This window comes from Palaemon carinicauda, chromosome 1 (assembly GCF_036898095.1).
Source record: "Palaemon carinicauda isolate YSFRI2023 chromosome 1, ASM3689809v2, whole genome shotgun sequence".
Classification (NCBI taxonomy): Eukaryota; Metazoa; Arthropoda; class Malacostraca; order Decapoda; family Palaemonidae; genus Palaemon; species Palaemon carinicauda.
The window spans coordinates 134,723,494-134,749,001 of record NC_090725.1 but is presented as its reverse complement, the minus strand read 5'-3'; the positions used below and the strand labels follow the sequence as shown (position 1 = coordinate 134,749,001).

Sequence of the window (25,508 nt, the reverse complement as noted above, 5' to 3'; positions counted from 1 at the left end):
TATTATTATTATTATTATTATTATTATTATTACTATTATTATTATTATTATTATTATTACTATTATCCTCTGTATATTAATACGATAGCATGTGTGTTATTTATTTTGTGTCACGCTTTAAAGAAAACGGAAATAATTTCATGGTATACTCGTGTGTCACGCTTTAAAGAAATGTTGGAAAAAATATCCTAGAAATATGCAATAAATATGATATTAAAATTGAAGTAGTAAGAAAGTTTAAAAAGCAAGAACTCAAAAAAGATATAAAATTAAAGTGGAAAATCTAACTAGAAAAAAAATAAAGAAAAGAAAGCTGAGATGACCAAACTGAGGTTTGTGAATCGTAATGGCAGAAGAGACTACATAAGAGAAATTAACACTAATGAGGCAGTAATAGTTATGAAAACAAGATTGAATACAATAGAATTAACAAAATATAGAAACAGTAATGATAATGATAGGCTTTGTGTGTTGTGTAGGGAGGCAGATGATACTACGGAGCATATGTTTTGCTGTAATGAGTTAAGAAAGATTTAGAAACAATGACATAGAACTAGCGAATTTAGAATCACCAACTAAAGATATAACCTAGTTTATTAGAAAGGCCCTTGAAGTTAGAAGTAAAAGTATGCAAGCTGTGCTGTCTGTGTATGAGGTAACTAATGATAATGAATTTTCTGCAGATTGGAGTGCTTTGCACCTACTACGCTTCTTTTAGTAGTGTGCCCACAATTATAGATTCACAGTATTGTGGAGAGAGCAACGGGGAACCAGAAGGCTGACCTCAGAAATTAGGATCAGTGTTGTGGAGAGAGCAACGAGGAACCTGGTAAGAAACTGAACTTCTTTACTCTATTTAATTGTCATTCCTTAGTGTCTGTGCACATTGAAGCCTTACCATACCTCCATTTACTGTATTTGAACAAAGTAAGTTCATGAAACAAATAAGGTTAGTGGATTTTAGTTAAAAGCAAACATTTACATTGTTACTGGCAATTATTAGACTTTTAACCATACCGTAACATTCTTACCGGAACCAGGAATGTGAAAACGTCATTTGTGGCCTAACTGCTCACTTTGCAATTTAAGTTTGCAACCAACAAATCATGTTGACACGAGAATAGTTACAGATTGTTTCAAACTATTTTAACTCAAATATACTGGTGTATCTATTGTAGGCTCTAGAGCCTTTAAATATGCTTCTCAAAGACTATATGGTAAAATTGTAGAATGATGCAAGGTAATATTGTACTGTAATACAGGGTAATGTAACCCAGGGAAAAAACTCTAATTTTTTCTATAGAAAAAATTCCGCTCTTCGAAAATGACACTCGTTCCTGTCGCAAATGAATAGTTTCTGAAATATATCTATATCCAACCATAATAGGGGACCCCCAGTGGGAACTCAGGGATTTGGGGTGGGGAAATCATACTGGGGAAACGGTATATAATGGTAAAACAAGCCTTTTCTTCTCTATACATTACCTTCTTGGATGTATAATAAACAAAATACGGTAATATTGAGCTGCGCAAGCTAACATTAACAATGCTAGCATAACATGCTAACATTATCAGTATTTTTCATTTATTTTTTGTCATTCTACGGTTCGCTTGTAGTCGCTCTCGTTCGTTCGTTTGTACATAGCAGGAAACTCCTCCCCCCTGCGCATAGACTCCTCCTCCACCAATAGGATTTCTTCTTCTCTACAGTGAACCCTCGCTACTTCGCGGTTCGACCATCGCGGATTCACCACTTCGCGGATTTTTTTCATAACCCATCTATATACATATATCGCGGATTTTCCGGAAATTTCGAAAATACCGCGATGTGACCGATGGTGCGAGATTGGAGAAAGTAAGGAAAATTGAATCATGATTGATTTTCAATATAAATGAAACTTTGAGGAGCAACAAAGATATCATTTGTTAGAGAGATAGAGAGAGGTAAGGAATGGGAGGTAGTGAAAAGTAACCCACAGAGAGAGAGAGAGAGAGAGAGAGAGAGAGAGAGAGAGAGAGAGAGAGAGAGAGAGAGAGAGAGAGAGAGTAGATTGAGAGAGAGAGAGAGAGAGGTAGAGAGAGAGAGAGATAGAGGGGGGTTTAAATGTAATAAACAATAAAATTTGATAGGTTATAACACATTGGTGCTTATGTAATATCAACTGTATACTGTAGACAGTTTGAATAAGTTAAGAAATGGTATAAACGATACTTTGTTAGTGTATTCGTACACTCTCAAGAGCGCAGCTACATGTCAGCTGATCTAATCACAGCCAAAAGTAAAACAAAAAGAAGTCAACAATACTCGATTTTTAAAACACACCCGAAATTTAAAAACAAAAGTACACGCTTTCTTAATGTGCAATCAACTATTTAAAGAGTAGCAATTTTCTAGAATAAAATGATGTTTCCCAAAAAATAGTGGTTTGCTGATGAAATCGGATGCCGTATTTTTACCTATGATTGAAATGGATGTAGACTCGGCATAATTTTTTCGTTTCGTATTTAATTGACACTAAGAAAACTAATTTTAGTTTCTTCATCTAAATGTAAGTATTGTATAACACGAAGAGAGAGAGAGAGAGAGAGAGAGAGAGAGAGAGAGAGAGAGAGAGAGAGAGAGAGAGAGAGAGATGAATCAGCTGTTGTAATCAAATAGCGTGTTTTTGTTTCGTGAGAATTTCATCACCACGACTATAACAACAACATACTGTACTGAACTTTACAGTATTATACAGACTACTGTAATATGATAAAGTAAAATATTTATAATCTATTTTATATGAAATGGGGCTATTTTTTTTTTTTTTAAATTTACATTTACGTATGTAAAACAACTCTCTCTCTCTCTCTCTCTCTCTCTCTCTCTCTCTCTCTCTCTCTCTCTCTCTCTCTCTCTCTCTCTCTCTCTCTCTCTCTCTCTCTCTCTCTCTCTCTCGTAAATTGTTTTCCTGCTTTGCTACGTATGTGTGATTTTATATAGATACGGTAAATAATATTTGAAATAACATATTTTATAAAAGCTTTTACTGTAATATCATTATTTATCACTTTCATCATGCGCGTTAAATGCCTTCGTTTGTTTACTGAGCGTACTTTATGACGCCATCGTTTCAGGCGGCGTCATAAAGAAAAACATTTCATTTGGAAGTCCTAAGAAAAATTAAGTAAAACATTGGTAATAACAAAATCATCATACTGTACTGAATAATCAATATAATCAATGCAAAAACTAACCTATACACAGATGTGTAAATGCGTTGGTTTCTTCATTATGATCAGAGATAAACGTAAACATAACATTGGTTGCCATTTTTTATCGTGCTTTTTGGCGTGTTTAGGAAACGCATGATATAAAGTCGCCTTTAATATTTGTGCCTGTTTTAGTTTAGGGTACTGTAGTACATGCATTAAGTGTTCTGTACATTAAAGGGTAGTTTGTTAACAGTACTACGTACCATGGAAGGTTTTAAAAGTCTGAATAAATAGGTAAATATGGTGTCACTACTTCGCGGATTTTCACCTATCGCGGTCGGGTCTGGAACCTATCTACCGCGATAAACGAGGGTTCACTGTATTCGCCAAATTTAACTATTCGACTTCACCCGCTTTATTGAAGTATATGACTTGATCCAGTACAACTATACCATTCCTTTTATGTACTGTAATACCCTCGTATACATATTACGTTTGACCCCAGTATTACTCGTTTTATTATCCGATACCTTATAAAACCACCTCAATTTATATTCCCATTAAATATTATTTATCATACACTCCATTTTATCTTGCTATATTACATTTATACATTATGTTGATACCTTGTCACGCCCAGATTTCACATAAATACTTGCTCTGGACAAGTTTCCCATTCTAGTTCATTCATGATTACCCTCTAGACTCCGTTGCTTTTCCGTTAACCAATCACGAACCCATACGTATGGAAAGTTTGCATAGGGGGGTTAATATTTCCCAACCCCCACCTTCCAACAAACCCTTTTCCGTGGAAACCTTTGTCCAAATCAAGTCTTTGTTAGTTCAAGTGACGTCTTTTTGCGTATTTTACGATGGAGATAGAAACTTGTAACGACTGCAGTTATCCATAGTTGAAAACATTTAGGTGAATTCCAATGTTGATAATTTTCTTAAATCTCATAATGTAATAGCCCAACATTTACAGTGTCCCAAGTGCAGTACTAAGCTAAGACAAAGAATTAACGGCGATGTGGATACAAAGAAGTTAAAACGTCACAGTCACAAAACCCCGGTGACTCACAAGTTTCGTTGTCGCGGTCATAAAAGTAAGTCATTAATTTCTTTAATTTTATATATTTTCAGGTAGAACCTTGGATAGGGGTTGTGACCTGGGAAGGGGGTCCGGGGGCTTGCCCCCGGCTAGGTGATGTGATCTGGGAACTTCTAGGTTAGGTTAAGTGGATTTGTTAGGTTCTGTACGCTTTCTGTGCCTTTTTATATAGTGTAAAGGGTATTTAGAAAAATGCTATAAAATACACATGCTAATATTATCGTAGCATTGCTAACATTAGCAATGGCAGTGTAACATTGGTAACGTTGCGTAACATCGGTAATGTTAGCGTTTGCAGTAAATACGTTCTTGACGAGTGAAGTGACATGGAAATTGAACAAGTCATTATATTTAAACATTTTAAGAGAAGATATATAAAAAGAGACCTTATATTTAAACATTTTAACACAAAAAATATGATTGTTCCTACACTAAATACAAACCCTCATTCTTTACTATAGGAGATATTCTAGCGTGAGCTGGAAAATACGGCAGAAAAACCTTAACAAGGTCGTTAACGACCGGACAGGTAATTACCCACCTGACAGTGCTGGGGGACCGCTGGTCGGTAGCTGCTGTTTACCTTCAATCGAATTCTAGCCGTCGCAGTGGTAACACCACTGCTCCTGCTTTATTTTGCTGGCAGACTAGCCTTTCTTTTTTTTTTTTTTTTGAGTTTTAATTAATCCTTTTTCTTTTTCTTTGTAATTGATGTCCTCTATTGTGAGGAAGTGTTCATGACGCCTTTATGTCACCGCTGGATGTGGATCCTCTTTCCCTATGCCCTGTTACGAAGGTCATGGGTGTTCTGCTACCCTGCGGAGGATGGGTTCCCCTGCCAAGTACTGTAGAAGTGGTCTTCAAAGTACCTCCTCCTCCTCCTCTTCATTGTCCTCCCCTCTTTGGAGGCTAGGAGGGAGAGAGAGAAGAGGAAAAGGAGAGCTCGCACTCCTTTGCCCAGTCGTTCTCGCTGGAGTCACAGGCAACATAGGAGGAGACATAATCGTTCTTGCTCTTCCTCGCCTGCCGTCTCTTCACGAGATGTCTCGCCGCTAGACTAAGCGCTCTCGTCACAAACTTAAGAGCGCTTCCTTCTTACCCTAACATAGGGCATCAAGAGCGTCTGCGCCAACATGCGCTTACGCTCCAACAAGAGCATAACTCCATCATGCGCCATGCGCTCACCTGCGCGCCACCAATCTTCTGCGCAATGGCACTCTCCTGCGAGCCAGTGCTCTCCTATGCACTCCCGCGCGCCAACATTCTCCTGCACGTGCGCATACGCGCCCAACACCATCTTACGCGACAGGTAAAACCTGCGCGTCAACTTTCTACTGTTAGAAGGTCTTCTGATAAGGCAGCCATGCTGCCTTCTCCCTCAGCTCCAGCGCTTACCAACGCTCTAGCGCTTTCCAACACGCCAGCGCTTATCAATGCGCCAGCACTTAGCGTGGCGCCAGCCTTCTCCCGCATCCGCAAGGATATGCGCGCAGGCCCGCGCGCCCCATATGATTCCTCTATGCGCGCACGCTAGGGAATTTTCTCCTGCGCGAGCGCGCGCCCCCTATGGCTAGCACAGACATGTGAGATCACTCTCCCGAATGCCCGTTTACGCCTTCACCTAGATATTCTCACCAAAGTGACAGGCGAAATAGAAAGAGACGTTATCATTCTCGCTCTTTCTCGCCTTCTGTCTCTCCCCGAGAATTCTTGCCTCGAGATTATATACACTCGTCACAAACCTAAGAAGAACGATCCCTCTCGTCATCGATTTGCCTTGCTGTCGTCGTCATGCGAGGGATCATCTAAGAAATCAGGAGCGCGGCCAAGGGCAAAGCACGTCCTAACCTCGAACCCTCTTCTTCGCATATTAGTTTGAGGGTTTCTGTCCGCTCTAGAAAAAGTCAGATAGAGCGCTTCTCCTTGCTTTTCTCTCTATCTTCAGAGATTGCTCTCGCCTTTGAATTCTCGATCTTTGATCCTTTGGGGTCTCGTGACAAGGAAACCTCGGTTTCCCGGTGCGCTATCCCTTCGTTTTCTCACAGCAAGTTGCTGAAACCTCGGGTTTTCGTGTATTTAGTCTCGCTGACACTTTGGTGTCTCGTGACAAGGGAAACTTCGTTTTCCTGTTGCTCTAGCCCTTCGGGGTCTCGCAACACAACCTCTAGGGGCACGCACGATCACGCTGAACCTTCGGGTTCTCGCAACACAACCTGTAGGGGCACGCTCGATCATGCTGAACCTTCGGGTTCTCGTGACACAAGTCGTCAAGAGTGTTACTCTTAGATCAGAGAGTCTTCGGACTTTTGTCACACGGAGTGTTCGCGTACGCCCATCCAACACTATGCCCATAACAATCAGGAGTTTTACTCTTATGGCAGAGTCTTCAGACCCAAGTCACGCAGGTGTTCGCACAAAATTAGCGCTATACACGCAAATCTCCGATCATACACTCGCGGGGTCAATCCCTCGCTCCCGTGTTTCAGAAAGGACAACCTCTCTAATTCCTTTGCTCCCTAATGAGTTAAGGATTTCGAGTCTCTCGAAACCTCGAAAGAAGATGCAGGGGTTTGGCCCTTCTTCTCTTCGGTTGAGAGCAGAAGGGAAATGGGAAACGTGTTAGAGAGGCTAAAAGAAAAGGCACAGATAGCAATGACGTAGAACGCGATGATGAAAGCTTCGGCCGCTCTGTTCGTTATCCTGCGCTTCATGTGGCAGCTCATGAGCGGCCCATGTTACGTGGTAACACTCGTTGTCAACCTGCAACTTGATCAACTTATTGGGAAACCTAGATTGCTGACAGGAGGTTCGCCTACAGGGATTTGAGATCCTTCCCTTACGAGGGAGTGATTACCTTCCTCGGAATTGGAGTGTGTGAAAGATCCATCCCCCTTCCGAGGGAAAGCGAAGCTATTGCAGTTCTGCAGGGAACTTGGGATCACCGTCAACTTGGAAAGTACTAGTTAGTCCCCACCACTAGGATGACGTACCTAGGGATGGTCCTGGACTCCCAATTAGGAAGGGCATTCCCCTCTCAAGAGAGGCTGAGCAACCTGGATCAAGTTATTCAACCATTCCTGACAGGTCCGCTTATGAGAGCCAAGGACTGGCAGAGGCTCGTGGGCCAGCTGGTCTCGTTGGAGAAGTTGGTTCCTCAGGGGAGGCTCAAGCTGAGGCCAGTCCAATGGAACCTGAAGGACCGCTGGTCACCGGGGGTCCCTCCTCAGGAACTAGTCAAGATGTCTCCGGACTCCAGGAACATGCTCCTCTGGTGGTCCGACAGGGCGAACACTCTAGGGGGTACCATTCGAGTCCGTTCCTCCAGAGGTTTTGCTCTTCACAGACGCATCAAAGGAGGGGTGGGGAGCCCATCTGCTCGTGGAAACGGCAGAGGGGAAGTAGTCCCCTGAGGAGAAGACCCTTCACATAAACATGCTCGAGCTAGTAGCAGTCCAAAAGGCCCTCGCAGGGTTCGCCCATCGTCTCCGGGGAAACACGGTAGCACTCGTGCGATAACGACACCGTGGTGGCATACATAAAGAAGCAAGGAGGATTGAGATCAAGGGAGTTGTGCAACCTCACGTCTCAAATACTGGAATACTGGAATGGGCCGAAAAGGAACACGTCAGCCTCACAGCCAGGTTCATTCCGGGAAAAAGGAACGTTCCAGCTGACGGCCTCAGCAGGACAGGACAAGTAGTGGGGTCAGAGTGGACCCTACACCCACAGGTAGCCCAGAAGGTCCTCCAGAGGTGGGGCTCACCGGTGATTGACCTTTTTGCCACGAGGCTCAACACATAGCTCCCCGTGTTCTGTTCGCCTGTGCCAGACCCAGCAGCAGCGTTGGAGGACGTCTTCCAACACTCGTGGGACGGATTCGACGTATATGCCTTTCTTCCCTTCGGGATTCTCAGGCAGGTTCTCAACAGGATCAGGCAATCAAGAGATACAAGGTTGACTTTGGTAGCGCCTTGGTGGCCGGAGAGGGAGTGGTTCGCGGACCTACAAGACCCGGCTATCCTTCCTCAGTGACCTCTGCCGGTAAGAGAAGATCTGCTACACCAGCCCCACTTCCAAAGGTTTCACAAGAACCCCCAGTGCCTTCAGCTACACGCGTGGAGGTTATCGGGCCTCTACTAAGGAAGGAAGGATACTCAAAGAAGACAGCCTCGAGGATGACTGGTTATCTTAGGAAATCCTCGGTCATGGTTTACCAGGCCGAGTGGGCCACATTTGTGTAGTGGTGTGCGGCTCAGAATCTGAGGCCCCTGGGTGCATCGGTCCACGGGATTGCAGACTTCCTGGTCTACCTAAGAAACTACCCAGGGGTTTCCATTTCAGCCATCAAAGGGGTCCGAACAGCACTGGGACAAGTATTTCTACTCAGAGGCATTGACTTGGGGGGCCTCTCGTCAGATTTTCATGCTCATCAGGAGTTTCGAGCAATCTTGTTCCCCCCGCAACTCTCAGGTCCCACAGTGGGCCGTGGCTAAGGTTCTCAAGGTTTTGTCTAGGCCACCCTTCAAACCTCTCAAAGTTATCCTGGATAAAGACCTCACCCTCAAGGCAGTGTCCTTACTAGCTTTGGCCTCAGCCTAAAGGGTGAGTGAACTCCACGACTTGTCGTTCGAGGTCTCACACTCCAAAGGGTGGAAGGACCTGGCTTTTAAGTTTCTGCCTGATTTTGTGGCCAAAACACAGAACCCGGCCATCGTAGACCCAAGGTTGAAGGGTTCTCGATCCCGGCGATCCCTCACTCAGACAACCCGGAAGACTTGTTCCTGTGCCCAGTGAGAACAATCAGGAAGTACCTTAACAGGACAGCCAGACTTCGGCCAGGCATCAAAAGTCTGTTTGTTTCCTCAGGCCCAGTGAAGAAAGCAGTGTCTAAGAACACGTTCTTCTTCTGGCTTCGACAAATCATAAAAGGCCTTATGACAGTGAGGGGTCGGCAGTCCCTGTCAAGACACGACCCCATGACATTAGGGGGCTTAGCACCTCCTTGGCATTCGACAAGAACATGGCAGTAGGTCAAATCATGCGAGTGGGCACATGGTCCTGGCAGTCCACCTTTACGGCCCACTACCTGAAAGACTGTACGAGGAAGTCCCTGGACTCCTTCTCCATCGGACCAGTCATATCCGCCCTTCAACAAGTTTCAGGCTAAAGCCCCGGGGTAGCCCGAGGGGAGTAATTACAAGCGACACAAGTTTCCGCCTTACTCCCCCTTTTCCTTGCTACCCTTTTTGTCCCCTTCCTTTCCCTCCTCCCATGTGAGAGGTGGATGTTGTACAAGACCATGTCCGGATTAGGCATAAAGGTGAGATATTCAATCAAGTAGACTTTTGCATGCTTCCCCCGACTCTCCTACCCTGGACCTAGCCTCCTATCTAGGTCCCGTATCACGTACCGGTATGGCGGGTCGTCCGACCTGTAAGTCCACCCCCGCCTCCTAAAGTGTAAGTCTCCTAAGAAAGTAGTTCGAGGTAAGTACTCCGTGTTGGAACAAATCACAAATTTTAAGTAATTTGTATTTTTCAATATTAATCTTACCCGATGATCATGTAGCTGTCAACTCTGTTGCCCGACAGAAATCTACGGTCGGGATACGCCAGCGATCGCTATACAGGTGGGGGTGTACACAACAGCGCCATCTGTGAGTAGGAACTCAAGTACTTCTTGTCAACAAGAACTCAATTTTTCCTCTGTCGTGCCTCCGGCAAGACCTACTAATACGCCGTCCCTAACTGGATTTGTTTTCACAACTTTTTGGTGAAGTACACTATTCCAGTTTTGAGCTTTCGCTATGCAGGGGTTTTATCTTCATTTCAAAACTTGAACTCGTTTTGGATAGATTTTATTATGGTGACGAAGAGAGTATGGACTCTCTTTCACTTTTAAATGGCCGACCCTTCCTTTAGACGGAAGTGTTGGTGTCGAAGAGAGTATAGACTCTCTTTCACTTTTTATGACCCACCCTTCCCTTAGACGGAAGTGTGTTTAGGTTTTTGGTAATTTTGCTTAACAAAGTTATAGATTTATTTTATATCTCTCCGCCATTTATAGGCCTCTTCGATTAACTTTCCATTTATTATAAACTTATAAAAATTAATTTTTATGTTTGTTTATATGCGACCTTTCCTAATAGTAGGCGGTCCTTACTTGGAACCGAAGTTAATTAACATTGAGCCCGTCATATCGTTTTTCCTGTTAAGAATTTATGCTATTTTAATTTTAATGTTTTTGAAAGAATTTCTTTGATAGTCTCGTACTGTTTTCAAAGTTGAACTAACGTTTTGTTTAGTCTCCGCAGTTGTTGACGTTCAGAACGTTCAACTTGCGCTCTATCGTTACGATAGAGAGAGAGTATTTCACGGTTTCACGTTGCAGTTCGGACTCGCTGCAGTACGACAACTGCACACCTCCCAAGAGAGGCAAGGTGGTACCGCAACAGGCAGTAACTCCGTCTGTTGCCGCACCAGCTGTTTTAGACCCTCAGTCACAACGGACAGTAGCTCCGTTTGTTGTTGTCTTTCATAGACCCTAGTGGTCCATGCTGCAGACTATACAGTCTCAGCTTGCTCCTTCATGCAGGAGTATCGTGCTGGAAGGTTGACAATGCACCTGTTAACCTACAACCCGCCGAGGTTGTGCGCTCAGCAGATACTGCGGCTGCCTGCTCCCACCCTCCACCTGTGAGAGCTCCACCACCGATGCGCAGTCCACCCTGCCAGACGCATGTTCTTGCTGCACCATCTGCTAACATGCGTGAGCTACCGCATCAGCAGGGGGAAGGTTCTGTAGAGCTGCCGGGTTCCAGCACTATGCGGCATTCTCCGCAGCCCATGCAGCATGCTCTGCATACCTTACAGCATGCTCCGCATACCATGCAGCATGAGCCGCATACCTTACAGCATGCTCCGCATACCATACCGCATGCTCCTCAACCCACCGCAGCCCCTCCCACGCACCAGCACTCTGCTTTTGTTGTTGCCAGCTCCCACACTCCGACTTGCGAGAAGGTTGACGATGCACCCGTGGGCCTACACCTCCCACGGTTGTGCGCCCGGCATGGCTTCCTGCTCTCACACTCTTGTTGTGAGAGCTCCTCCACCCATGCACAGTCAACCCTGCCAGATGTATGATGACTCCCACACACAGAGCACTCCGTTGCCGTGCGTGAGCTACCACAAGCTGCCGTGTTTTGACACGGTGTGTCAGCCTCCGCAACACACTGTGGTTACCGCCACTCGCCAGCAGCAAACTAGTCAGTCAGGAGTTGAGGCTTCCCCACACAACTTTGGTTGTTGCCAACTCACAGACTGTCAAACAGTTACATGACGTTGCTTTCTGGTCTGCTACTTATACACCAGTGCTGTATGTCCTCTCGCTCCTGTTGTGGTTGACAGTTCAGTTTTTGACAGTTCACAGACTGTCAAGCAGTTTCATAACGTTGCCTTCTGGTCTGCTGCTTTTGCACCAGTGAAACCCTCACTGAGAGAACCTAGCTTTTCTCGGATATGGTTCCTGTAGATGAGAAAGTGCTGTTCTCCCTCCTTCTGATATTCCCTTGAGGACTCTGTCATTTGGAGAGGAGCCTTAAGCTGCTTAGCCTCCTATGGACTTTTATTTAAGCATAACATGCTTCCAGGGAGGGTAAATGGTTCCGCTTCAGTCGCTAACCCCGTCTGTTGCCACACCTGCTCCCATAGACCTTGGGCTTTGTTGCAAGACATGCAGTCCAAGCTTAGTCCTTGATAGAGGATTTTTTACGGAGAAGACCCTTCTTGCCAACGACCTTCCTACCGGTTGGTTGTACGCCCTGTTGACGCTGAGGTATCCTACTCACGTCCGCCAGTTGAGATGGTTCCTCCACCGGTGCGACCCAGTGTGGGTTGCCAGTCGCACGTTGATGTTATGCTACTCTCGGAGGTGGTTGTGGACGTTCAGTGTGTCACTGGGAAGACGTTCAACAACCAGCAGAGGTGACTTGTTGTGACGCAGTGCGGCAACCTCAGCAACCTGATAAGGGGTTGTCTGTACTACCCAGACAGTCTAGACAGTTTCGGGTTGTCGCTGTACTTCCTCGCTTCCCCATGGTTGACAGTTCACAGACTGTGCAGCAGTACCATGATCTTGTGTCCGGCTCCGTCACGCATCCACCAGTGCGACCGGATTCAGCGAGTCAGACGTTGCCCACTCCGTTGCCGTTTCCTCATCAGTTTCGGATGAAGAACCCTCTGATGAGGACATGGCTGAACAAGAAGATCAATCCCCAGCCCTGCTATCCATCCAGAAGATGCTGAAGAAGGAATACGGCCCTGTCAGGCTGTGGATGAGTCTGGTTAGGACACTGTCATCCGTGGTGCATTTGGTGTCACTTGGAAGACTACACCTCCGTCCTCTTCGGTTTCATCTAGCTCTTCACTGGAAAAGGACAAGACGCTAGAAGCGGTCTCGATCCCGGTTTCCGGAAGATAAGTCTGGTCTAACCTGAGGAAAGGACTTTATCAACCTTTTATAGGGTCTTCCCCTGACTGTTCAGACTCCCAACCACGTTCTCTTCTCAGACGCATCGGACGTAGGCTGGGGTGCGACCTTAGGCGGTAGGGAATGCTCGGGATTATGGAACTCGTGTCAAAGGACAATGCATTTTAACTGCAAGAAGCTTCTGGCAGTAAGTCTGACCTGGAAAAGCTTCAGGTCTCTCCTTCAAGACAAAGTAATGGAGGTCAACACGGACAACTCCCTGCTTTGATGTTCATCTCCTAGCAAGGAGGGACCTACTCTCTGACATGGTGCGAGTTCGCTAGTGACCTCCTCTCCTGTTCAACAGGTCTAGACTTTTCACTAGTAACAAATTTCTTCCAAGGCAACTTGAATGTCTTAGCAGTTTGTCTCAGTAGGAAGGGACAATAATTCCAACATATTGGACCCTCCACAGAGATGTATGCAAGAGACTTTGGGTCACCTGGGGCCAGCCAACCATAGATCTCTTCGCAACCTCGATGTCCAAGAGGCTCTCAATACTTTGCTCACCTATCCCGGACCCAGCAGTGGTTCTTTTAGATGCCTTTCTACTAGATTAGTCTCATCTAGATCTATATGCATTCCCTCCGTTCTAGTTTGTCAACAAGGTACTGCAGAAGTTCGCCTCTCACGTTGGGACAAAGTTGACACTAGTTGCTTCCCTCTGGCCCGCGAGAGAATAACTTACCGAGGTACTTCGATGGCTAGTAGACGTTCCCAGAACTCTTCCCCTAAGGGTGGACCTGCTACGTCTGCCACGCGTAAGAAGGTACTCCAAGGCCTCCACGCTCTTCGTCTCACTGCCTTCAGAGTATCGAAAGACTCTCGAGAACTAGAGGTTTTTCGAAGGAGGCAACCAGAGCGATTGTTAGAGCAAGGAGAACATCCACCCTTAGAGTCTACCAATCGAAGTGGGGAATCTTCCTAAACTGGTGCAAGTCAGTATCCGTATCCTCGACCAGTACCTCTGTAACTCAAATAGCTGACTTCCTCTTATATCTGAGAAAAGAGCGATCTCTTTCAGCTCCCACTTTCAAGGGTTACAGAAGCATGTTGGCATCAGTCTTCCGTCACAGAGGCTTAGATCTTTTTAACAATAAAGATCGACAGGACCTCCTTAAGTCTTTTGAGACCACGAAGGAGCGTCGTTTGGTTACACCTGGTTGGAATTTAGACGTGGTCTAAGATTCCTTATGTTAGACAGGTTCGAACCACTTCAATCAGCCTCCCTGAAAGATCTCACCTTTAAGACTCTTTTCCTGATATGCTTTACCAGCTAAAAGAGTCAGTGAGATTCATGCCTTCAGCAAGAACATCGGATTTTCATCCGAAACGGCTACATGTTCTACATCTTGGTTTTCTAGCCAAACACGAGCTGCCTTCTCGGCCTTGACCAATATCGTTCGTTATTCCAAACTTATCGATATGGTTGGAAATGAACTAGAAAGAGTATTATGTCCTGTAGAGCTCTTAAGTTCTATTTTAAAAACCTTTACGAGGCCCGTCTGAAGCTTTATGGTGTTCAGTTAAGAATTCATCTTTGCCTATGTCAGAGAATTCTTTATCCTATTATTTTCAGACTGTTAATACGAGAAGCTCATTCCCTTCTGAATGAGGAAGACCAAGCTTGGCTGAAGGTAAGGACACACGAAGTTAGAGCTATCACAACTTCCGTGACCTTTTAATAAAATAGATCTCTGCAAAATATTTTCGACGCAACCTTTTGGAAAAGCTAATCAGTATTCGCGTCTTTTATCTTAAGAATGTCCAGTCTCTTTACGAGAACTGCTACACTCTGGGACCATTCGTAGCAACGAGTGCAGTAGTGGTGGGGGCTCCACCACTACAATTCCCTAATTCCAGAACCTTTTTAATCTTTCTCTTGAAATATTTCTGGGTTGTCCAGAAGGCTAAGAAGCCTTCCGCATCCTGGTTGATTTGGCGGGTGGTCAAATTCTTTCTTGAGAAGCGCCTAGATTAGAGGTTGTGATGAGGTCCTTTAGTATGGGTTGCAGCCCTTAATACTTCAGCACCTAGGAGTCGCTCAGCATCCTAAGAGGATCGCTAGGCTCAGTAAGGAAGACGTACTTAAAAAGGCAGAGTAATGGTTCAAGTCGACTTCCTTACCAGGTACTTATTTATTTTATGTTTGTTATTTTGAATAACGGCTAAAATAAGATACGGGATACTTAGCTTCTTTGTTAACATGTATGCTGGTCTCCACCCACCACCCTGGGTGTGAATCAGCTACATGATCATCGGGTAAGATTAATATTGAAAAATTTTATTTTCATTAGTAAAATAAATTTTTGAATATACTTACCCGATGATCATGAATTTAAGGACCCGCCCTTCCTCCCCATAGAGAACCAGTGGACCGAGGAGAAAATTGAGTTCTTGTTGACAAGAAGTACTTGAGTTCCTACTCACAGATGGCGCTGTTGTGTACACCCCCACCTGTATAGCGATCGCTGGCGTATCCCGACCGTAGATTTCTGTCGGGCAACAGAGTTGACAGCTACATGATCATCGGGTAAGTATATTCAAAAATTTATTTTACTAATGAAAATAACATTTTTCCTAACAGCACTTACCTCGAACTACTTTCGGGTTATTGCCCGCCCATCCTACCCCGGGTGCTGTACAGGAGTTGGAATAGTATTTTCACATATGCTTACTGGCGAGTTAGACCTAGCAGCACACTCTCGTGCGCTGACCCAGGGTCGCCTCAGGGCGAGTATCCATCCACCACGGGGCGACCCAACAAGGGAAACGGAGATGGGGGGAACTAAGCAAAATTCTTGGTCGGATAGGGGGAGATCCCAGATACTCCTAAGAAAGTAGTTCGACTTAAGTGCTGTTAGGAAAAATATAAATTACTTAAAATTTGTGATTTTTTGTTAGTCTTGCGACAGCTAAAAGAGTCAGTGAATCCATGCGTTTAGTAACTATCTGCTCATTGCAGTTAGGCTTTCTCGCCAAGAATGACCGCCCTTCTCAACCTTGGCCCAAGGCTTTTGAGTTTCCGAATCTTAAGGATATGGTTGGCGAGGAGTTGGAGAGAGTCCTGTGTCCAGTAAGAGCCCTGAAGTTCTACCTGGGCAGAATGAAAGAGTTGCGAGGCAATTCGAAAGCTCTTTGGTGCTCGATCAAGAAGCCCTCGTTACAGATGTCAAGAATGTCCTTTCATTCTTCATCAGACTCTTATAAGAGAGGCTCATGCACATTACAGTGAGGCTGGCCTGGTTTTCAAAAGTCAAGACGCATGAAGTTAGTGCTGTAACAACTTCAGTGGCCTTCAAGCAGAATAGATTGATGCAGAGCATTATGGACACAACCTTTTGGAGGAGTAAATCTTTTGTTCACTTCACACTTATTTGAAACGTGTCCAGACTCTTTGCGAGGACTGCTACACTCTGGGACCATTCGTAACAGCGAGTGCAGTAGTGGGGGAAGTATCCACCACTACATTCCCTTAATCCTAATACCCTTTTCTTCTCTTGGAACTTTTATATTTTTATGGTTGTTTGTGGAGATTGCGACAGTCTCCCACAATCATTGGTTTTAGTCAGGTGGTCAGTTTGTTCCTTGAGAGTGCCCGGAACAAGGGTATTGGAGGAGGTCCTGTCACATGAAGGTTTTTAGACCGGTTTGACGGCTCCTAGAGGTCTTCAGCCCCCTGGGTGGATCGCTGGATCTCATGAGGAAAGCGGACATAATGAAAGAAGTCATTGAAGTCAGCTTCCTTATCAGGTACGAACCCTTAAGCTTGTTTTATTAACTCTTAAGTAAAATTCCAACTATATTGGCTGTCTCTAACCCTCCACCAAAGGTGTTAATCAGCTATATATATAACTACCAGGTAAGTCTTATGTTTAAAAATGTTATTGTTCCGTAACCGAAATACAAACCACGCTATTTACAAAGGGTTATTACTTTTAGCGTAGCTGAAATGGCGAGCCATTAGAATTTAACGAGGGTGTATTACCCCCGCGCTAGTTAGCGGGGGGGTAGGGGAGTGGTAGCTAGCTACCCCTCCTCCCCCTCACACACAGGTGAATACTCACTTTCACTTTTGGCTCGGACTGTGACAGACGTCTCTGTCTTGGTCCTCGCTTGGCAGCCATTGTCTGTTTTGTCTTTACTTAATCGCTTACTTTTCTTTTACTCAATATATATGTAAACATGTTTTCATGTTTGTATATATATTTGAGTATAGAAATAAGTAAGTTTCCTTTTCAGATGTGTGTGTGTAGTGTACGATATCTACGTGGAGGCCTCGGCAGTTAGGCCACCACGGCCTAATTTTATGGGTTGCGATCGAGTTTGACTTCGGTCTTTCTCTCTCTCTCTCTCTTGAGGTCGTTCACCCTTTTACTATGTTTTACTACGCCCTTGTAGCTTCCTTCCCGTGTGGGTGGGGTTGCTACGCCGTACATTTTGTCTCAATTAGTTTATGAATCTAATTGTAGTTGTTAATTTTTCAGCTTGTAGAACGATTCCTTTCGGGGTTTTCGTTTTTTCTTTAGTGTTCATTCTTTTTTTAAATTACATAATTACATAGTTACATAATTATAATTGTTATAATTCTGTTTTGGTTACAGCTCTCCTTCCGCGAGTGTAAGTGGTTGTGAGGGCACGTGCCTGTTGTGTAATTCTTGTTCCTTTTCCTCGGGATTCCTCTTCGGAGCCTTCCCGGGGGAATGAATGTGTACTAATATTATTTGTTTTATTTTTTTACAGTTACCGATCTAGTTCGTTTCTGTAATATAGCAACGGTGTGAGCTGTCTGGTTGAGTCCTGGGGATTCGGCTGTTGCTGCCTCCCCCCTTGTATTGTCGTCAGGGGCGTGTCTCCTTCTACTGGTAGTACTCCCGTGTCGACGGACAGCTCTCCAGTTCATTTTAGAACAGTCAGGAGGCTTGCCTCCTTGGGCGGATAACTTTCCTTCCGAGGGAAGTTTTTTTCCTGTCCAGGCTTGAGCTTTTCCTCTTTTGGGGGGTTCTTCTCTTGCCTTTTTTTCGTGCGACTATGCTCTTGGTGCTGAGCGGTCGCACCTGCAGTTTCGCTCAAGGGGCTGGGCAACTGCAGGGGCTCCTCTTCGGAGGATTGCCCCTTTTAGGTCACTGGCTGACCAGTCTCTTCCACGAAGTGTTTCTCTGTCGTTCGCGAGAGAGTACACTCATAGAGACTCCTCTTCGGAGGTTTCTTCTGTTGCTGTTGCTGTTGGCCTCCCTCGCCGTAAGGCCCTCCGTCCGCCTCGTCGTAAGGGCCTCTCATCTCCCTATAAGGGTGCTTGAGGCGCCTTTTTGAATCTCCGTTTGCAGCCTACAACTTCTTTTTCTCGATCCTCCGTCTTGGTGCAGATGGACAGCAGTCTAATCTCGTCTCCCGACGGGCAACGGTCTTCCCGACGGACAACGGTCTTCCCGACGGACAGCGGTCTTCCGACGGACATCAGTCTCCCGGCGGACAACGATCCCTTCGGGGCAAAGGGTTGCCCCCACGGGGGTTCTTCCCTTGCGTGTCAGGGTTTCCCTGCGCGCCCTTCTGTTCGTCAGCGCTCTCCTGTTCGTCAGCGCTTTCAAGATGATCTTCCCTGCGGTTCCTGTTACGTGCCCTGTGCGCCCACGTTCGCCCTCGCGATCTAGAACTTCGGTTCAGGTCGGGGTCAAGGACTCTTCTTTGCGCAGGCTTCCACGCGTAGCCTTCTGCTCGTCAGCGATCATCAGCTCGTCAGCGATCATCAGCTCGTCAGCGATCATCAGCTCGCCAGCGATCGTCAGCTCGTCAGCGATCATCAGCTCGCCAGCGATCTCCGGATCGCCCACGTGTGTTACAGCTGGCACGCCAACGTTCTCCAACACTTCTGAAGGAACATGGTTCGCCAGCTACTAGCTCAACTGCGGATGCTGATCGCCATCGCGCGACCCTCAACTGCAGATGCTGATCGCCATCGCGCGACCCTCAACTGCGGATGCTGATCGCCATCGCGCGACCCTCAACTGCGGATGCTGATCGCCATCGCGCGACCCTCAACTGCAGATGCTGATCGCCATCGCGCGACCCTCAACTGCGGATGCTGATCGCCATCGCGCGACCCTCAACTGCGGATGCTGATCGCCATCGCACAACCCTGAACGATTGCCCGCTTACGCATGCTGCTCCTCATCGCACAACCCTGAACGATCGCCCTCTTGCGGATGCTGATCACCATCGCACCCTTTCACGCGATCATTCACCTGCGCATGCTGCTCGCCATCGCACAACCCTGAACGATTGCCCGCTTACGCATGCTGCTCCTCATCGCACAACCCTGAACGATCGCCCTCCTGCAGATGCTGATCACCATCGCACCCTTTCACGCGATCATTCACCTGCGCATGCTGCTCGCCATCGCACAACCCTGCACGATTGCCCGCTTACGCATGCTGCTCCTCATCGCACAACCCTGAACGATCGCCCTCCTGCAGATGCTGATCACCATCGCACCCTTTCACGCGATCATTCACCTGCGCATGCTGCTCGCCATCGCACAACCCTGCACGATTGCCCGCTTACGCATGCTGCTCCTCATCGCACAACCCTGAACGCTCGCCCTCTTGCGGATGCTGATCACCATCGCACCCTATCACGCGATCATTCACCTACACATGCTGCTCGCCATCGCTTACCGCCAGCGATCTTCTTCACCTACGCGGCAGCACGATCCCTCGCCGTCACGCCCATTCGCCTGCGCGCCCGCGCGATCGCTCGCCTGCGCGCCCGCGCGATCGCTCGCCTGCGCGCCCGCGCGATCGCTCGCCTGCGCGCCCTCGCGACCGCTCGCCTGCGCGCCCGCGCGACCACTCGCCTGTGCGCCCGCGCGACCATTCGCCTTTGCGCGACCGTTCGCCCTCGCGCGACCGTTCGCCCTCGCGCGACCATAGTTCGCGGCGAATTCCACAGCCGGTGGTAGCAGCAGGGACGCGTGCTCCTAGGCGGCACTCGGGATCACCTCCATCCAAGCACAGGTTGGTAGTGCAGGACGAAGACAGGTCAGTACAGCATTCTTCCCACCTTCTTTTCAGGCAGGAACCGTCGTGTCCTCTCCAAAGGATCGCCCGATCCCTTTCACCTTAGCGAGGATTTCGGACTCTGTGTCCTTGGAGCAGCAGACATGGTTTGATCCGCTGGCACGGGCGTTAATGAGGGTTATGAAACCAGCACTCACCGGCCAGGGTAACAAACCAGCGGCTGTCTCTCCTACGCTGAAGAGAAAGAGAGGAGTGGACTTCGTGGTGACTTCCCCCAGGGCGAAGTTGGTTCCCAAGAGGTCGGTCTCGAGGGTCCCCTCTCCTGCACGAGTACTCTCTCCTTCTCCCGCCCTGGAAGGATTTTTGGCGGGGGGGCTTTCCGTTGAAGATTTCTCCATCGGACAAGGGGTGACTGCTTACCTCTTCCTCTGGGAGCTTACCAGGTTCTTTCCCTCCTCGGTTACGGCCCGAGGTTTGGTTCAAGGAAGCTACAGGAAGATCAAGGGTACTTTCCTCCTCTCGAGCTCAGGCACCTTGGCCTTTCGTCGTTAAGTATCTACTTGCGGACAAGCTCGATGTTGTACCATCTGGACGCACTGACTGAAGGCTTCCTTCGGGTGTCTCATCTGTGGAGGTCAACGACCTCAGACACCCTTCCATCCTTGAGAAGAGTTTTGTCTTTGCCCAAGGACAGAGACTTAAACATCTGCTGTGCGGAGTAAATCGACTTCCGGTTTCACTCCTCCAAGGCGCTTTCTTCCAGACTCTGCAGGGCTCCAGCTCCCTTTTCTTTCAACCACGTCGGCCTAAGTTATCGGCTACGACAACTGGGACAAGGTGTCCAATTGCATTTTCCTCCTGTCAGGAACAGATGGCACGGGAGACTCCCCCGGGGGGGCATAGTCCTAAAAGGAGTTCACGAACTCTAGGATTGCAGGTTTTTTTTCGCTGGGAGGATGCTTAAGGTTACTCATCCGAATGACAGCTTCCCGATGCCCATTCCCGCACAATCTCTGTGAGTAGCCAAGGATATCGCGCCTGCCGTCTCTGTCAGCGAATTCAGTGTCTCTGAACCTCTATGCCATAGCATCAGCAGAGTTGCCCGGTTGGGCAGAATGATCCATACCTTAGGCGAAGGTCTTCCTTAGGATCATCGACGGCTTCACCCCCGGCCCCCTCAGTCGATCCTTTCTTGTAAGGAAGGATCTGAGAGGGGATGTCCATAGTCGACCTCTCAGCCCTGATCAAGTTTGTCGAACAAACTTTGGCCAGCGTAGACCAGCAGAATCGATCAGACTGGTAACGAGGCGACAGGACTCCTTTAACCCTGGATCGGAAGGACGGGTACTTTCAGTTTCCATTCCATCCATCTTCCAGGGTGCTCGTCGAATTCAGCCTAAACTGCAAGTATTCCTGCTTATGATGCAGTGTGGCTATCCCGCCGTGGCATAGCAGGTTTGTTTCCCCAGAGAACTCTCCCTGCCTTCCTCTTGGCCGCTCAGGTGCAGACTTCCGCCTCCTCTGCTGTTTGGAGGGCTGGTCAACTCCGGTAGGCTCGGGTTTCGACCTTCTTCAGCGCCGGGAAAAGCTTCCGAATGCTGACCATGAGTGTGGGCTCATGGTATTTTGCTTGGAGCCTTCTCTTCCTCTGCCTCAACATCTGGAGTATCTGGCCATGATATTGAGTCAACCGCCTTACCACGTTGGAAACCCCGCTTCTCGTCCGTCCAGCGAGGTTAAGCAACGTCGGTACTTGGATGGGTGACCACCTGGGGACGCCAGATTCTGTTACCACATCCTCCGAGCCTTCCTTTCGGTTGACTGTGGCAAGACTGAGGAGAGTCGCAGTACCTGTTCTCAGTCAAGCAGAGTTTTCAGCCCTACCTTGGAACGTTTCCTAGTTCTTCTTTCCTCATTGACCCGTTTATAGTCCGAACGGTCGCCTCAGGATAAGTTCCATGTGGGGCGATCCAAGTTCCGGTGGCTTCAGGCAATGTTTAACCGGACTCCCTGGCCCTATGGGACCAGCGGAACTATTAAACCTGCAATGGGTGTTGACCTATGGAGCCTCTTGATGGTAGTGGATATTCTCGTCCTTTCCCCACATTCTTGATGCGGTTCTCGGACTCGTCAAAGGAAAGGGGGGGGGGGGCATGTTCCGGTCCAGGCCTATGGTCAAGACCTGAAGGATACCTCTCCATCATTCAGGCAGGCTTAAGGGCCTTAGTCTGGCCCCTCTTCAGATCCTACCGCTCCTGCCAAGTCGCCCCGTTGCGTGTCGACTTCATGCTAACCAGCAGGGGACGCATTTTCACACCTTCACATCTTGCAGTAGAGATACCGGGATGATTGAGATTCTCTCAATTCCACCATCGGCTCTCTCATTCCAGGCAGGGGAATGTTTCTCTCAGACTATCCGAGCAGAGCCTCATAGAGAGAGTGTACCTAAGGGTCTTTGACCTTGGGTAACCAGCAAGTGCTGGTCTGGGGGACCTGATCGCGACAGCTTGGAACCTCAAGCTTCCGCTAGTTTTCCCCCCAGTCTCAGACCCCGAGACTCTGGCAAGATGCATTCCGGTGATGGTGGGACAACTTCGACGCCTGCGTCTTCCCTCCTTTTTGTCTGCGGACAATGGGTCTCAACAAAACCAGGTTGTCTGTCAACCTTTCAATGGGAGAGCTCCACTGGGACTATGCGCAGAACGGTTTCTGGACCCTCTGCTTCCCCTGACGGAACTCCCGGGAGAGCTTCTCCCACGGCGCAGACTACTCAAGCAACCACACTGCGACATCTCTCCCGAACCGGGACGTCGCTTCGGCTTCATGCCTGGAGACACTACGCTTCCTCCTCTAGAAGAGACAACCCGCTACAGTCGCGGTACGGAGGTCGCGTCATCTGCGATAGTCATCCACAGGGGTCTCCCAGGCAAAGTGAAGAGTCTAAGGTGGTTGGTGCCGTGGGAGATATACCTCTTCCCGTGAGGCCTCTTCTCCAGCAATAACGGTCTTATTGCCTTTCGGCGGGAGGAAACTCCTTTCCGCTCTTGGCAATGAAGCCTGTCGCTCAGCCTTTCCCTGACCTTCAGGCTTAAAGGAATAACTTTTTCCTGCCCGCTGGATCTATCCTCGCTCATGCGAAGCTACGATCGTCCCTGCCCTAGTCGGAGGAAGACCTCCAACTTGGAGCATGGCTCGGACTTTTAGTCCTTTAAGAGATCTTCTCAAGACCCTTTTATGACAGGCCTCGGATTGTATTCCGCCTTGGGTCTTCTGCTCACTCTGGCCACGGCCAGTGTGTAAGCAATCTTCTTGGTCTCTTACTACTCCCCCCCTTTCTAAGGAAGAGGGGAAGGCAACATTCAGGCTCGCTCCTGAGTTGTTGGCTAGACTCAGAATCTGAGGGTCCCGACCCTTCGGTCCGATTCATTCAAGATTTTGAGTCTCCATTCTGTGTCTGATGTCCCAAGACCTTCTCTTTCTTGCCAGTACAGGAATCGAGAGGTTAGCGCTGGGAACAGCTGCAGTTTGGCCTCAGTTGCAGCCGATTTGGGAACACAAGGAGGACATGGGGGGAGAGTCACCAGTATACCTCTTCAGCCCGGACTCAAGGACATTCATCTCGACCTGTCTTCAGACCCTCCCCCGTCACGTCGCCCTACAGCACGATGTTGGATACATCGCAACGTCCCTCGCCTTCGAGTAATACTACTCTGTGACGCAGGTGCTACAAGCTGGAGTCTGGAAGCGTCTGATGACCTTCGCAGCCCGCTTCCTGCAGGGCGTGACCCACAGGAGTCTCGATACGTTTTCTATCGCTCTGTGGTGGCTACACAACAGCTGGTCTAACCTCAGGCTCCTTTTTGGACAGGTAGCAGAAGGTTGAGGGCATTGTTATCAGGTTTTAGTCTGCATGAACGAAAGAAGTATGTCTGGCCCTTACTTCTTTCTTCATCATCCCCTCTACGGGGAAGCAGCATCCTGGTCTCTGCATAGCTGACCTCGAACCTCTGCAGGTAAACCATGCTTCCTTGTGTTCCGAGTATTGAGTCAATACTGTCGCGTCCCCCATACCCTGACGAGGTGGTATTGGGAACGTCCTAACCCAGAGTTCCTTCTGGAACTCCAGGTCAACTGCCTAGGACGGGTCACACTTCTTCCTTCACACACAAGCTTACGTAGGCCACATGGTTCCTTGCGGTGCAAGGAACTTGTGAGGTGCAGGGACTCCTTTTCTCGAGTGCGACTCACTCGGATTCTGAGTCCCCGGGTAAAGCCAAAGCCAGTATGGCTGGGGACTTTCCACCCTTCCTAAGGGATAAGTCACCCTTTGTAAATAGCGTGGTTTGTATTTCGGTTACGGAACAAATGACAAATTCGAAGATAATTTGTATTTTTCCTAACCATACAAACCTTAGCTATTTACACATATTTGCCCGCCAGCCCTGTCCCCCAAGACAAGTCCTACCTCTAAGTGAAAGTGAGTATTCACCTGTGTGTGAGGGGGAGGAGGGGTAGCTAGCTACCACTCCCCTACCCCCCCACTAACTAGCGCGGGGGTAATACACCCTCGTTAAATTCTAATGGCTCGCCATTTCAGCTACGCTAAAAGTAATAACCCTTTGTAAATAGCTAAGGTTTGTATGGTTAGGAAAAATACAAATTATCTTCGAATTTGTCATTTTTATTATAAAATAAATTTTTGAACATACTTACCTGGTAGTTATATATAATTAAATTCCCACCCTCCTCCCCTCTAGAGACTAGAGGCATGGAAGATATGAGGAAACATGGAATGGTTTTAAGGTACCTCGCTAGCGGCGCACAGGTGGTACACCTGGCTATCCAATCGGCGATTGGCGCGAGTTTTGAATTTTCTGCGGTGATGTCAGGGACGTAAGCTATATATATAACTACCAGGTAAGTATGTTAAAAAATTTATTTTATAATGAAAATAACATATTACAGAACTTTCACAAGTTCCTGTTTCCAGCCCGTCAAGTTTTATTCGTACCCCTTAAAACTCCCCCCCTAGGGAAAGGAGATACAGTAGATAGATATGTCATTACCTCAGTTTATTCTATCACTCATGTTTGTATATTATATTCTATTATTTATGTTTGTATCTCCTGTGTTCCAGGTGACTCATCAGTCATCTTTTTGACTAAATAAAGAGTTATACAAGGATGAGAGTGTCTCTTTCTAGTAACTGGTTCCTGTTGATCCGGTAACTGCATAGGAGTTGTAGCTGTCAGCCCTGGGGTTGTGAGCTGTGGAGTTGTTTGCTCTGTATATGTGACTTCAACCGAAGCTGGTGCAGCTTCTGGCTCAGGTGGACCTTCTGCAACTTTAGTCATTCCAGGTGCAGTGCTCGCGTGCTGGTTGAAGCTGGTTCTGGCGGGTGTGCGAAATACGGGATCAATCCTATTAGGAGGAGGCTAGGATGGTCGGAATCTCCTAAGATGTTGGCGATTTCTGAGTGTCTCTACCAGATCCATCGACTGGAGTAGCTTACAGTATACAAATTTGGCCCTCCATCACCTGTTCCCGTGTAAGTCCTGCTTGCAATCAAAAGTGACGAGACCACACCATTGTGTGTTAAGGCGGTTTAGCCGGCTACCCCCTGCTAACTAGCAGTGGGGTAGTTACACCTTGCTTAA

General features: G+C 47.5%; 1 protein-coding gene across 4 annotated transcripts in view; it reads left to right on the top strand.

Annotated features, from left to right (window-relative positions):
- Positions 1 to 678: 678 nt before the first annotated feature.
- LOC137651780 (alpha-ketoglutarate-dependent dioxygenase alkB homolog 4) overlaps positions 679 to 25,508 on the top strand; it is a 118,401-nt gene continuing 93,571 nt past the window's right edge. Inside the window, exon 1 of one of the 4 annotated variants that reach the window (XM_068385000.1) lies at positions 679 to 829. The gene's annotated coding sequence lies outside the window, so the exon portion shown is untranslated. Of the gene's footprint in view, positions 950 to 4,171; positions 4,302 to 25,508 lie in introns of those variants that run through there. The other 3 variants (XM_068385015.1, XM_068385008.1, XM_068385022.1) reach the window with 3 other exon arrangements.